The following is a 13,100-nucleotide window of genomic DNA, read 5'->3' as shown; positions in this document are numbered from 1 at the left end:
TAGATGTGCCAATGACTTCAACACTTCAGACTATGTTTCACAAATACTGGAACTATCACAGTTCTCAGGTTGAAATGTCAGACTACAAGCCAGCAAAAACAGACTCAGGTTTATTTTTTTAATTGGTATCTCTGAGAGTTCAGAAAGTCCTTATCTAACCTCCAACATGCGGTAGAGCACAGAGAAGAGTCCAATTTAATTTTCCTGATACCTTTTTCATAAGCTGATGACCCAGCTAACCATGTGCTTTGATTAACTCACTGGGTCATAAATATCTTGAATCCTTCCACCCTCATCACCACAGAGAAGGCAATTCAGAGCACTCCACCTCTGTGAACAAATTTTTTTAAAGAAAATATATTTATTTGGAAATAAAGCAATTCAATGGGAATACATATGCCATGCTAAAGCATGTGTGTTTTAGGGAGATAAAGGAAGACAAAGGTTTTAAAAGAAAAAAAATGCAGCATAATCATTTTGAAATAATTATCCATGGCTATAGAGAGAAATAACAAGGTTGATGCCAGTCCAGGGTTGAACAGGCAGTTATTGGGCAGATGTCCTTGTAGAAGTAGTTTTAGTGTAAGACTGTGATGCCCTGTGTTTAAGGCTGTGATTTTTGCATTCTTTTTTAAATTCCAACTTTTACTTTAGATTCAGAGGGTACATGTACAGGTTTGTTACATGGATAAATTACATGTCACTGGGGTTTGTTATACAGATTATTTCATTATCCAGATAATAAGCATAGAACCTAATAGGTAGTTTTCTGATCCTCACCTTCCTCCCATTTTCCACCTTCAAGTAAGCCACAGTATCTACCGTTCCCCTCTTTGTGTCTATGTGTACTCAATGTTTAGCTCCCACTTACAAGCAAGGACATGTGATATTTGGTTTTCTGTTTCTGCATTAATTTTCTTAGGATAATGGCCTCCAGCTTCATCCATATTGCTGCAAAAAACTGTGATTTTAATGTTTTTTATGGCTGAGTATACTTTCAGTCCAATTAGATTATTTCCTTTCTGCAAGAATCATTGTCCATTTTTAACATTCAGTTGAGTCTAGGAAACTTGCATAATTTTTATTCCACATTTTTCTTCTTGAAAAAAAGACTTGGACTTTCTAATTCCATCTTAGCCTAGTGGATAGAGTAAATACTCCGGAAATAAAAAGTGCCAGACAAGGGTCTTTAGTAGACTGAGGAGCATGGCACAGAGAGAACCTTCTTCAATGATGCTACAAATCTTCAGTAAAAACTCCCATGTGCGCTCCCGCACACACAAACACACAAACACACACACTCTTACTTAACATATTTGGATTTCTTGTTAAAGATTATTATTTTGTAGCTAGATAATAATGGAACAAAACAGTCAGTGTGTGTGGTGGAGAGAACTGATTGTATCTGTAATGCATGAGCGTTAACTAGAGTCATTCATGTACAAAGGTTAAAAACGATGTGGTATACAGGCAAAGGAGGATATGTGCATTTTCACTGGATCTTGTTGTTTGGGCACCTGAGACAAGCTGGCAATCACTAAATCTCAGCGATCACTCAATGTGTGCCAGGCATTCGCACACAATATCACTAACACCCATGACAGTCCTTCAAGAGAGGTTCTGCTGTCTGAGAGATTATGTGACACGCCTAAGGTCACAGGATCAGCAAATACTACGGCTGAGATTTAAACCCACAACTGTCTACTGCCGAAGCTTTTGCGCTCTCCCTCGTGCCATGTTGCTTCTCATTTTGGGCTTGGTCTCCACTTCCCAGTCCTTGAAGGAGTTCTCCAGGTCTGCCCCATTAGCACTGCATCTCAGAAGGAAGCTGCAGCTGCGCCGCCAATCTCCCGGTGGTGAGTAACCTTCCTGCTTTGCATCTAACCTTGTGTTCTCCATTGAGTGCTGACAGGTAGCAGTAGTCCTTCCTTTCTGAAAATGTCACTGAGCCATCTTCACAGAGAAAAGGCAGTGCTGACATTCTACTTTTCCTGTGACGGCCTGGAGAATGTTTAATCCCCATGACCTTGTGGCTATTTAAAAAGAGCCAATCCTCAGACCTTGTCAGTCAGTGACAGCCAGCATTTTGTTTAATGGGCCCGAGGGTGGGCTTGGTTTGCAGTGGGGAAGGGTAACATCTGGTTGGAGTTTAAAAGGCAAATGGGGTTTCTCAGTGATTATTATTCATCAACAGTACTCAGATGCATGTTTTCCCTGTGTTTCTGTTCATAATCAAAAACAAATCCCAAACACAGATATTTAAAATCTACATTGTTTTTATGACGACCTAGCATGATGCCTCTTTCCGACTGACTTGGAGGATACCCCCAACCCTTGTTTGAATTTTCTGACACCAACAATGGAGTATTAAAGTATTATTTAGAATTATTGAAGCATAACATCTATGGACATTAATAGTTACCAGTTACTAAGCCAATGCTGACTTTGGTGATTTATTTATATTACCCAATTGTATCCTTCTAATAACTCTCCATATATAAAATTATCTCCATTTCACAGATGAAAAAATTAAAACTAAGTCAGAGACTCAGGACTTGGTCTGTTCTGAGAACTGTTTGTCATCCGTCTATCATGAGATCAGTGTAGAAATTGAGAGTGTTTAAAAACTTTTATAGGCGTTTAACCCTGCCATGATAACCAAGCAATATTAGATTTTTCTAGTAATTTGTTTTTACTGTATTTTACGAAAGTTTCAATCCACAATGGTTTGGAATTAGAAAACAATTTGCCCTTTATCAAAGATGGTTTTAGAAGCACTGTTCCAATAAAACCCTCCCTCTGGAATAATAGTCCAAGGTGTGGGGAAAAATAATTCAAATGATTCTAACTTGCCATTTAATGATTAGCTGTTCTTCACCCAAGTGGCTTGGCTTCTGGAGTGGCTGGTGGAGCCCAGACATCTATATTATTTAAAGCTCTACCAAAGATGTAAGCTCCATGAGGGTAGTGTTTGGGGTCTGTCTTGTTCACTGACGCATCCTGAGTCGAACTGTGTCTGGTTCTAGGTAGGTGCTTAATAAACATTATTAAGTGCATGAACAAATGAATAGCTCCTGATGGACAGACATGCTTGAGAAACACTATTTTTCACATTCCTATGTACACTCAAGATTTTACCTATGATAGCAGGCTGAAGATTCCCAGGATCTTACATCCTAGCAGGTAAGACAAACAATTAACCAACAGAATGATTAAGGTCACAGACATGCTAAGGAAGAATTGAAGCCAGATGTGATAAGCAAAATAACACCTCCATCCCTAAAGATGTCCATGTCTTCATACCTAGAACCTCTGAATATGTCAGGTTATGCAGCAAAGGAGAAATAAGGGTGAAGCTGGAATTAAGGTTGCTAATCAGCTGACCCTAAGATAGAGAGATTATTCTGGGTTGGCTGCGTGGGCCCATGATAGTCACAAGTGTGCTTAAAAGTGAAGGAAGGAGGCAGAAGAGGAGAGTCCAAGGACAAAGTGACTACAGAGGAATGGTCGGAGATACAATTTTGCTGGCTTAGAAGGCGGAGGAAGGGGCCATGAGCCAAGGATACAGGCAACCTCTAGAAGCTGGGAAGGGCAAGGAAATGAAATGTCCTTTATGAAAAGTAATGCAGCCCTGTAACACCTTGATTTTAGCCCACTGAGACATATGTTGGATTTCTAACATACAGAACTGAAGACACTAAGTGTGTGTGTGTGTTTGTGCATGCATGCGTGTGTTTCCTGAGTCAGGGTCTTGCTCTGTCACCCAGGCTGGAATGCATTGGCACGATCTGGCTCATTGAAGCCTCAAACTTCTGGGCTCCAGAGATCCTCCTGCCTCAGCTACTCTGGCTATTTTTTTTTTTTTAATTTTTGTTTTTTAGAAATGGAGTCTCTCTATGTTGCCCAGGTTGATGTTGAACTCCTGGCCTTAAACGAGGCTCCCACCTCAGCCTCCCATGTTGCTGGGATTACAGGCATGACCCATCACATCCAGCTAAGTCTGCATTGTTTTCAGCCACCATGTGAGTATCACTTTGTTACAGGAGTAATAGAAAACCAATGCACTGAGTGATGATATTGATTGTAAGCAGGGAAGTTCCCTTTAGAGGTCTCACAAAATGTAACAGTGTAATGAAATGCGAAAAAGCAAGAACTAACCTTAAAAGAGCTGAGAGAAGATTCCAGAAGAAGAAAGAGCTGGTATTGAGTTCCAGAGGGAGGACACTCCTTGGCAAAGGAGACCCAAGTGGCTGAGCTGGTGGAGCAAGAAACAGAGAGAGAAAAGATGAGATGGAGCTGGAGAGGTTGGCAGAGGTCCTCTGCAGGACTGGGAGGTCATGGCAGGAGGACTGGAGTTTATTTTAAGAGCAATAGATGGCTATAGAATAGAGCAGAAGGGTGATAGGTTGTTTTTCACTTTCTTAATGATATCCTTAGAGGCACACAATTTTTAATTTTGATAAAGTAAAACTTAAAAATCTTATCCTTCATCACTTGCAGTTTTAGTGTCATATCTAAGAAATCATTGCCAAACCCTAGATCACACCGTTTTACTCTGGCATTTCCTTCTATGAGTTCAACAGTTTTAGCCCTTACATTTAGGTCTATGATCTACCTTGAGTTAATGTTTGTGTATGGCATGAGGCAGGGATCCAATTTCATTCTTTTGCATGTGGATATGCAGTCATCCCAGCACCATTTGTTGAAGGGATAAGTAACATTTTATTGCAATAAAGACAGACTCAGTAATAATGCTATGCTGAGCCATGTTGATGCCCAAGGCAAAAGAAAAAAATCAGTAACATAGTGTTTTGTAAATATTAAAGATATAAATTCTTTCTAATTTGGTCTTGAAGTCTCTCTCTGGAGAGTGGCTATAAACTCTAGCCCTGCCCTGACAACAGGGCTCCAGGGAAGGCAGTTTCTGGATGTTTACAGCATGCCTTTCAAGGGATACTTCTTTATCCTGGTAGACTGCCTAATGCCTAAGTGTCCGGCCATGGCCAGGTGTTCCCCATACAGAAAACTTGCTTTTATTCACAGATGTCCCTGTGGCTCTTGTCTAAGCTATGTTTAGTTTATTCCTACCAAGATAGCCACTCCATAGGAGAGCCCTGACCAGGAAAGAAGTTAGGCTCATGTTTGTCTGTCAGGGGAGACACAGGAGGAGGCAGCACAACACCGAGCATGAAATAACAGACATATTTATTACTTACAGATTCCAGAGAGCAGGGGGCAGTATGCCTCCCAGGGTCACTGGAAAGGGGGAAGCCACTGAGGACACGTGCATTCAGCCAGCAGGTGGGGAGCAAGAGAGAGAGAAGGGGACCTGTAAGCCAAATTCTTTATTGGGTCCTGGGAGTTACTCAAGCAGGTTTCCTGTGGGGAGGTCTAACTGGTGGCACAAGCAGGCACTAGTTTCATGGGGGTCACACTGTGACTAAGAGGTGGCCACTGTGGCACACCTGCACAGTCCATGCGGGGTGTGGAGGTCAGTGGGGCTAATTAGGTCAGTTGTATCTGGCTGTCTCATGGAGAGGTAACTACCAGGAGTTATATAAGCCAGAGAGCTGAACTGACCACCTTAAGGAACTAGGAGGAGTTGTAAAACTGGATACTGCGCCAAGGGTGACTAAGCCTGCTTCTGGTATGAGAAAGTTAAAGTTATATTCAAAATGGATACTGAAGCAACATGAAATTATAAGAATTCACTCAACACTATTTATCTTAAAATTTTATTTTTTTTTTCACTGTGGGTTTTTGCATTAATTTTGATTAGTTAAAATATTGCATTTAATATTACTTATCCTAGTGACTGAGACCTTGAAGCCCTTTTACATTTTGTGCCTAAAATAGGCCTTATTCACCTCACTCTAGTTAATGTCCTGCAAAGTCCCTAGCTCAGCTTACCATGCCTTCCACACCCTAACCCCTGCCTGCCCCTCCATCTGCCTCTCACCCCCCATTCCTCAACTGTTATCACTAATAATACAGATTAGTTCATGTTTCCTTGCACACATCATGCTATGTCAAGTGTCTGTCATTTTGATCTTGCTCACCACTTGACTTGGAATTATTTATCTTTAATATCTTGCTCTTTCCCATCTTACAAGATCAGGTGTTAACTCCTCCAGAAAGCTTCCCTTGCGCCTCCGGGTGGGTTGGCGCTCCTCACCCAGGCTCCCACAGTGCCCTCCTCACCCACTGTGCTCCCATAATTATTATAGAATAATAACATAGTAACATAGCATGTATTACCCTGTAAAATAATTATTTATTATTTGTCTTCTCTCCCTCTGGACTGCAGCACTTTGTCCCTTATGTCAGACTGTATCTTACCCACTTGAACATTCTCATGTCCTAGCACAGTGCCTAGAATATGACAGATAAGTAATAGATATTTGTTTAACAGTTCATCTAGCTAGAAGTACAGCAAGGAGAAGCCAATCTAATCTGCCTAAAGTGAACAGAGAAGGTTCCTCATGGAATCTCCCTGGTAGGAGGACACAAGTTAAGCATCTGGCACAGAATGCTTCCTTGCTAAAAAGGTGAGACATCCCAGAGAACAGAGGCTGTGCATGAGGCAAGAGCTCCTTGTCTGGACTCCAAGGATGGAAGCAAAGATTTACAAGACCTCATTGGAGAGTCAGCCCCATAGGCAGAAGGATAATTTAGAAATTTAGTAACTGGAACTGGCCTACAAGTGAAGCAGAGAAGTGGCTACTTCCAAGGAGTGAAACAGTGAGCAAAATTAAGGGAAAATTCCCACTGAGCTCACCTCATTTATTCATTCATTCATTCATTCATTCATTCACTAGTCATTTCATAAACATTTATGGAGCATCTTTTGGGGGTACTGGGATAGGCCCTGGAATACAGGGATCAAAGATCATCTCCTTACCCAAAGAAATCCATGGCCAAGTCAACTGCTGCAAACCTACTATGTGTGGGATGGGAAACCAAAAAATACAGGTATTAACAACAAAGTCTAGCCTTCAGTGTTTTTACTGGATTATTCTATTTGCCTATCCAAATCCACTCTCTATCTTTGTCCACCCTGCTATTCCCTGGGGAAGCTGAACCTGAACCACACTCTTGGGCTCCCTTGACCACTGACTACCAACTGCACATGGCCAGTGTTGTGCATCAGCAGGAGATTGGAAGGAGAGAAGTGAGTGAGGGTGTGGCATTTATTACTATTGCCGTGGGGTTTCCATGGGCCAGTTCTGTTGAAAGCCGGGAATCCTATGTTTCTTCCGCATAGCCCCCGCAGTCTTCTGGCTCTCTTTCCCCTCTCTCCACTCTTTCAGGCCTACAATAGCACCTAGATTTCATAGTCCTCTGGCATTTGACTATTCTTCATGGTTTCCCTAAGCCCTGCTCCCAGCTTTGTAAGTAGTCCTTTATCAAATTCATTTCACATTATCCAAGTGTAAGTGTGCCATCTGTTTCTTGCTGGGACCTTGACTGACACAACAAGCTCCTAAGGGAGATATGACAAGAACATCAATAAACGGGGGATGGAAGGAGGAATCCCCTTGGACATGTGAATGAATATATATGGCCACCCACTGGGAAAAGAGGCCATGAGAAAAAGTCAAAGCCAAACACATTGGGATTATTTGCCTTTATGCCCAGGAAGCTGGAACAGAGCAGGGAGCTGGTCGAAGGTACCCGAGAATCCATCCCTGAAGGATAGCAGATTTGGAGGGTAAGGAAAGATTTCTTTCTGCCTGAGAAGTGCCTAGGAGACAGTGACTCTGAGTTTTCTTGGGGTAGACAGCAATGAAGGCTTAATAAGCAGACCCCTCCAGACTGGTCTCCTCTCCCCTTGCCACTGTGGGACCTTGAGGCAAAGGGAGGAGCAGACTGATGCACCTCGAGTGCTACAGAGAAAGTGAAACAAGACTGTTTCCTGAGTTGCAGAATATGCCAAAAAATAAGAGGACAAAACCACACTCTGTCAAGTCACCTTAAAGACACGAAATGGGTTCTAGGCCTATAAAAGTGCCTGTGGCTTAGCATAGCTAGAGGTTATCTAGATGTTTTCAGTCTGAGAACTTTCACCTGAGGAAGAAGGACACATCAGACTCTTCTAACAGCATTCGAGTCACACTACTCACATCCCTCTTTTCAGTTCCATCCTCCTCAAAACTCCTTAGAGGTATTATTTGGCTCCTCATGTGGTTTTCTTACATGGAAGAAGAACCATATGTATGCTGATCAGGTTTAAGGTACCTAACAAGTAGAATTCATGCTGAAAATCAATACTTTTGGCATCTGCAGTCTCCTAAAAGCATTGTTAGTGAGAGTCAGCCTCCCCAAGTCCAGGAAACTCAAACACTTTGAAAATCTAAACTCACAAAGCCAAGGTCAAAACCCTGGCTTGGGTGAAGTCATGAATATCAGTGCTGCCTGGAGGCTCCTTGGAAGCCCACCATCCACCAGCCTGGGACACACACAGACACACTGGTACTTTGATGAGCCCTGCTGCCCACTAAAGTGCCGATTTGTTAGAACAGCCATTGTACCAGGTCTCTCTCATCCCTTTCTTGAACAATGGATTGCTCTTCCAAACTTTTTTCTTTTTTTCTTTGACTTTTAATTTTAATTTTTTCATTGACACAGATCTTATATATATTTATTGTGTACAGCATGTTGTTTGAAATAAGCAGGCTTTCTGAAATGGCTAAATAGTGCTAATTAACATATGCATTACTTCACATACTTATCATTTTTGGGGGTGAGATACCTTGATCTGTTTTCAATTTCATAGCCTGGCATTGGCTCGCTCATTGTTCTATTTGACTGATTCTGCCTGTCACTGTATCTACCACCTCTGTCAGATTAGAGTAATCCACAAATTTGATAAGCAGGCGTGACCCAAGTGACTGATAAAAATGTTAAATATACAACCTGAGGATTCTTCAATCCCATCCTGGCTTCTCTCCTTTTAAAACTTTGGTCTGTCCTTTTCAGAACTACAGGCAGCATGACAAGTGTGGTCTAGCCTGTGCATGGCAAAGCATGCCTCTCACCTCGTTGAAATTCTCTGCTCCTGCAGGCTGAGATCAAAATAACTCCCTTACACATTATGGCTGATATTACTGAAGTGCTTCTGTCATTTTTATCCTGAAGATACTAAGTCACATCAGTGCATCTTGTTAGTTTTCTTTTGGACTCGGGTGTAACATGTTCTGTTCCTGTTCAGTTTTGCCTCATTATGCTTAGACCATTGCTGCAGCCTGTTAAGATCTATTAGGATCCTGTGTAGACCAGACACAACCTCTCATCACTCGACTTGTGCCTAACTCTCTAGTACCATCCCATCCCCACTTCTGTCTCTACACTTTATTTCTAGCAATAGTAATTGCTTCAGGGCCTCCCCAATGTCTTCTAGACTGTGTGTAGGATACAATCTCTCCCACACAGAAAAAGTCTCAGACTAACACAAAGATCCACATCTCAGACTCCGACCCATTCCACTCCATGCAACAGAAGGTAAAAGGATATGGGAGATCTCTGAGTCATGTGACCAGGAGGCTGGGGTCTAGTCCTGTCTTCACCCTTAAAAGGCTCTTGTCTGTCCTGTGAGCAGGCATAGGGTACAGCAGTCTGAGGATACACCAGGGTCTTTCTGCCCCTCTCTAGCTGGAGCAGAGGGTGCTCTTGCTTCCCAATATCCATTCTCTCATTCTTTTCTGCTCGTAAGAACAGACCCCAGTATTTAGAACAGCACATATAAACCCCTGAAATGATGGCATTGCCAGCTGCTTTATAGCCAGGAGTGGTCAAGAGATAAAGTTTTGGCCAATGAAGTGGGAAAAGTCATGTGTGACTGACTTTCAGGAAGGTCTTAAAGTGGAGGGAATAAATTATCTTTGTCCTCATCCACTTGCGCCTGCTGTCTGCCTGGAATGTGAATGTGATGACAGGCTTTCCAGCAGACATCATAGGACCATGCAGTAAACTTGAGGTTAGAAACTGGTCTGATGATTCTGGAGGAGAAAGATTGAAGCATGGCCTCAGAAACACCATGTCAAGCCTACACTGCCTTTACGCCAACTTCTTTTATGGGAGAAGGGAAGTAAGCTTTTACACATTTAACACACCTTTCAGAAGCCACTTTCTTCTATATTTATGATGTTATCTCTAGCTGCTTAACTCTGGAAAAGCCTCCTATTCTCTAACCCTATTTATCCAACTGCAAAATGAAACTAACAATATAATATGAAGGGGAAAAAGATCATATGTCAAGCATTGACAAGACACTAGGAATATGAAGGCAAAAAGATAAAGGCAATTCAGTCTGCAGATTTTATGTGATGATCACCTCTCATTGCTCACTCACTATTTCTTTCTTTCTTTCAACAAGTATTTATAAAGCCTCAACAGAGATGACAGTTCTGAAGGGACTAGGGTTGCCATATTTAGTAAGTGAAAATACAGGGACAACAAATCTTTTTTTTTTAAGCATAAGTATGCCCTGTGCAATATTTTTTTATTAAAAAGATAATTGTTGTTTATCTGAAATTCAAGTTTAACTGGTTGTCCTGTATTTTATCTAATGAACCTACCTGGGGCTACCATGGCAAATAACACTGAAAAAAGCCCATCCTGCAAGGAGCTGTCTTCCAGTGGAGGGGATGGTGCACAAACCATGAAGCTCAATATCAGAATTGAATGTAGGGATAAGTGGCATGAAGGAAATAAAACCACTACAGTGTGACAGGAAGGTGACTCTTCAAGGTTGTCAGGGAAGTCCCGTGAGGATGTAACATCTCCCCAGATGCCTGGACATTGAAATGGAACTAGCCAAGCCAGGGGAGGACCAGTCCAGCCTCAGGGGCCAACGAGAGCAAAGGCCCTCATGTGGGAACATGTTTGGAATGTTCTAGAATCCCAAGGCCAGTGGGGTTAATGTTAAGTGGAGAGAGGTGTGCTGGAGCCCAGTCATGTAAGGCCCATAGGTAATTTTTTTTAAAAGAGGCCATGGATTCTATTTTAAGAGTAAGTAGCAGCCATCAAAGGGTTAAGAAGGGAAGAATACCGTCCAATTTATTTATTATTGTTTATTTTTTAAAGAAAGTCTTGATTGCTTGGTGGGGATGAGACAGGGTTGGGGAAGTAAAGGCAGCCGCAGGAGAATGAGTAAGGGGGCTTTTCAACAGCACAGCTGAACTGACAGAGGCTTCAGCTGGAGAGCTGCAGAAGACCTGGTGAGAAGGATCCCACGGGCTATGTGTTTGGGAGTAGGGCAGACAGGACCAGTGAAGAGATTCACTGTGGAGGCTGCAGGAGAGAAGTGAATCAAATATGATGTGCAGGGCTGGGTCCTGAGTAACTGAGTGAAAAGTTCTCATTTACTGAGATGGAGACACTATTCCTAGGGCAGGTTTGTGGACAGCATGGGGCAGAATATTAAGGAGCTTGTCTTGGCCAGATTCCTTAGATTAGATAGTCAAATGGAGATGTTAACAATTAAAAGTTGCTTTTATTATCCCTAATTTACAGAAGAGGAAACTGAGGTCTCGCAGGTTAGAAAAGCAGGACTCATAACAAAACCTGTCCAGACCCAGCTTGCTTCCCCAGACCACACTATTATAAACCTCCCTGCTGCAGACGCGAAACAAGCACCAAATGAGATCATAGACTTTTAAATTATAATGATTATTAACGTGGGACAGTGTCTGGAGACAGGCAGGGCATGGAACCTACAGGATCTAGGGAGCAGGTAAAATGTGCTCAGCTCTGCTTTGGAGCTGAGTCCTCCGCACACCAGGGTCAGTTACATTTTCCCAGACAAGCTGTTCCACAGCCAGACTTCACGCCATCCCCTCTGAATCATTTAAATTGCCTTTGCTAAATAATTTACCTCCATGTAGACAAAAGGGGTCCACAGGCTCCCCAAACATTGTGAGACTGGTGCATAATTTACAAAGCATTGCTTAGCCCCCCCGTGCAGGGAGAACAACAGGGCTTGGACACCTACCAGAGTCAAGGAGGGCACCAACTGGAAAGGAGACAAAACACAGCTCCATCAAAGAGAGGCAAAGGCACCTACTGACACCTGGATTCTCAAGGCCAAAAGTAAGGCAGGAAAATGTGAGGGTCAAACTGCCTCTGGGCACAAGTTGAAGCCAGTGAGGGAGGGGCACGTAGCTAGCATGCGTGCTGGAAGTCTGAGGAAAATATCATCAATGCTACACTCTTCCTGATTATCAATATCCTGAGACCTAATTAATTGTGTCCTTTAAAAAAGTAGCATTGCCTCTGGTAAGAAGCATGTTTAGCAAATACCTGAGCATTTTAACACAGGCAAGAACGATGTGGAATTCAGACAGGAAGGGCGATTTTCTGTGCCTGGAATGCCTTCCTCCACATCCCTTATGCACTTGACAAATTCCTGCTCCTTTTTCCAGAGCTGCCCTCAAGGGTTACCTCCTCCAGGAAGCCTGCCTCACTCCCAGAGGCAGACCAAGGCTTCCTTCTCATCGTGAACTATGTTTTATCTCTCATTTCATTGTATAATAAATGTTGTTTTCCTCCCCTGGACTCAGGTCCTCGGTAACAGAGTTTCTTTAAATCTGTAGTCACAGTACATGATTCAGTGGTAGCACATTCTGTATTCATTGTAGAATGAAGGATGAAACAAACAAGACATGCACCAAAACTTACAAGATATTTTCCCCAGCATTGCATGTAGTATTGTTGCTTTAAGCATAAAAATTCATATCCCAAGAGAATGGCAAAGTGTGTATAAAATAAGCAAACATACCAGAAGTTGCTCAGCATCTTCAAGAGTCGTTCTGCCCCTTGCTCCATGTCTTAGCCCATTTTCTGTTGCTGTAACAGAATATCACAGATTAGGTAACTTATAAAGAAAGGAATTTTATTCATCTCACAGTTCTGGAGGCTGGGAGTTCCAAGAGCATGATGCTGGCATCTGGTGAGAGCCTTCTTGCTGTGTCATAACATAGCAGAGGGTATCACATGGCGAGAGGGCAAGAGCACACATGCCAGCTCAGGTCTCTCTCCCTCTCTTATGAAGCTGTTGTTCTCATAGTGGAGGCTCCACCCTGACAACTTTATCTAATCCT

At 42.5% G+C, this 13,100-nt stretch overlaps 1 long non-coding RNA gene across 5 annotated transcripts in view; it reads right to left on the bottom strand.

Moving 5' to 3' along the window:
- LOC129143697 (uncharacterized) overlaps nt 1–12,321 on the bottom strand; it is a 106,781-nt gene extending 94,460 nt beyond the window's left edge. For 4 of the 5 annotated variants that reach the window (XR_010156476.1, XR_008547452.1, XR_010156477.1 and 1 more), the window contains exons 1-2: nt 5,217–12,321; nt 4,159–4,255 (exon numbers count right to left, since the gene is read on the bottom strand). This is a non-coding gene — a long non-coding RNA (uncharacterized LOC129143697). The remainder of the gene's footprint in view (nt 1–4,158; nt 4,256–5,216) is intronic. The other variant, XR_010156479.1, reaches the window with a different exon arrangement.
- Between the last annotated feature and the right edge of the window lie 779 nt (nt 12,322–13,100).

This window comes from Pan troglodytes, chromosome 3 (genome assembly GCF_028858775.2).
Source record: "Pan troglodytes isolate AG18354 chromosome 3, NHGRI_mPanTro3-v2.0_pri, whole genome shotgun sequence".
In the NCBI taxonomy this organism is placed as follows: domain Eukaryota; kingdom Metazoa; phylum Chordata; class Mammalia; order Primates; family Hominidae; genus Pan; species Pan troglodytes.
This window is presented reverse-complemented; position numbering and strand designations above follow the sequence as displayed.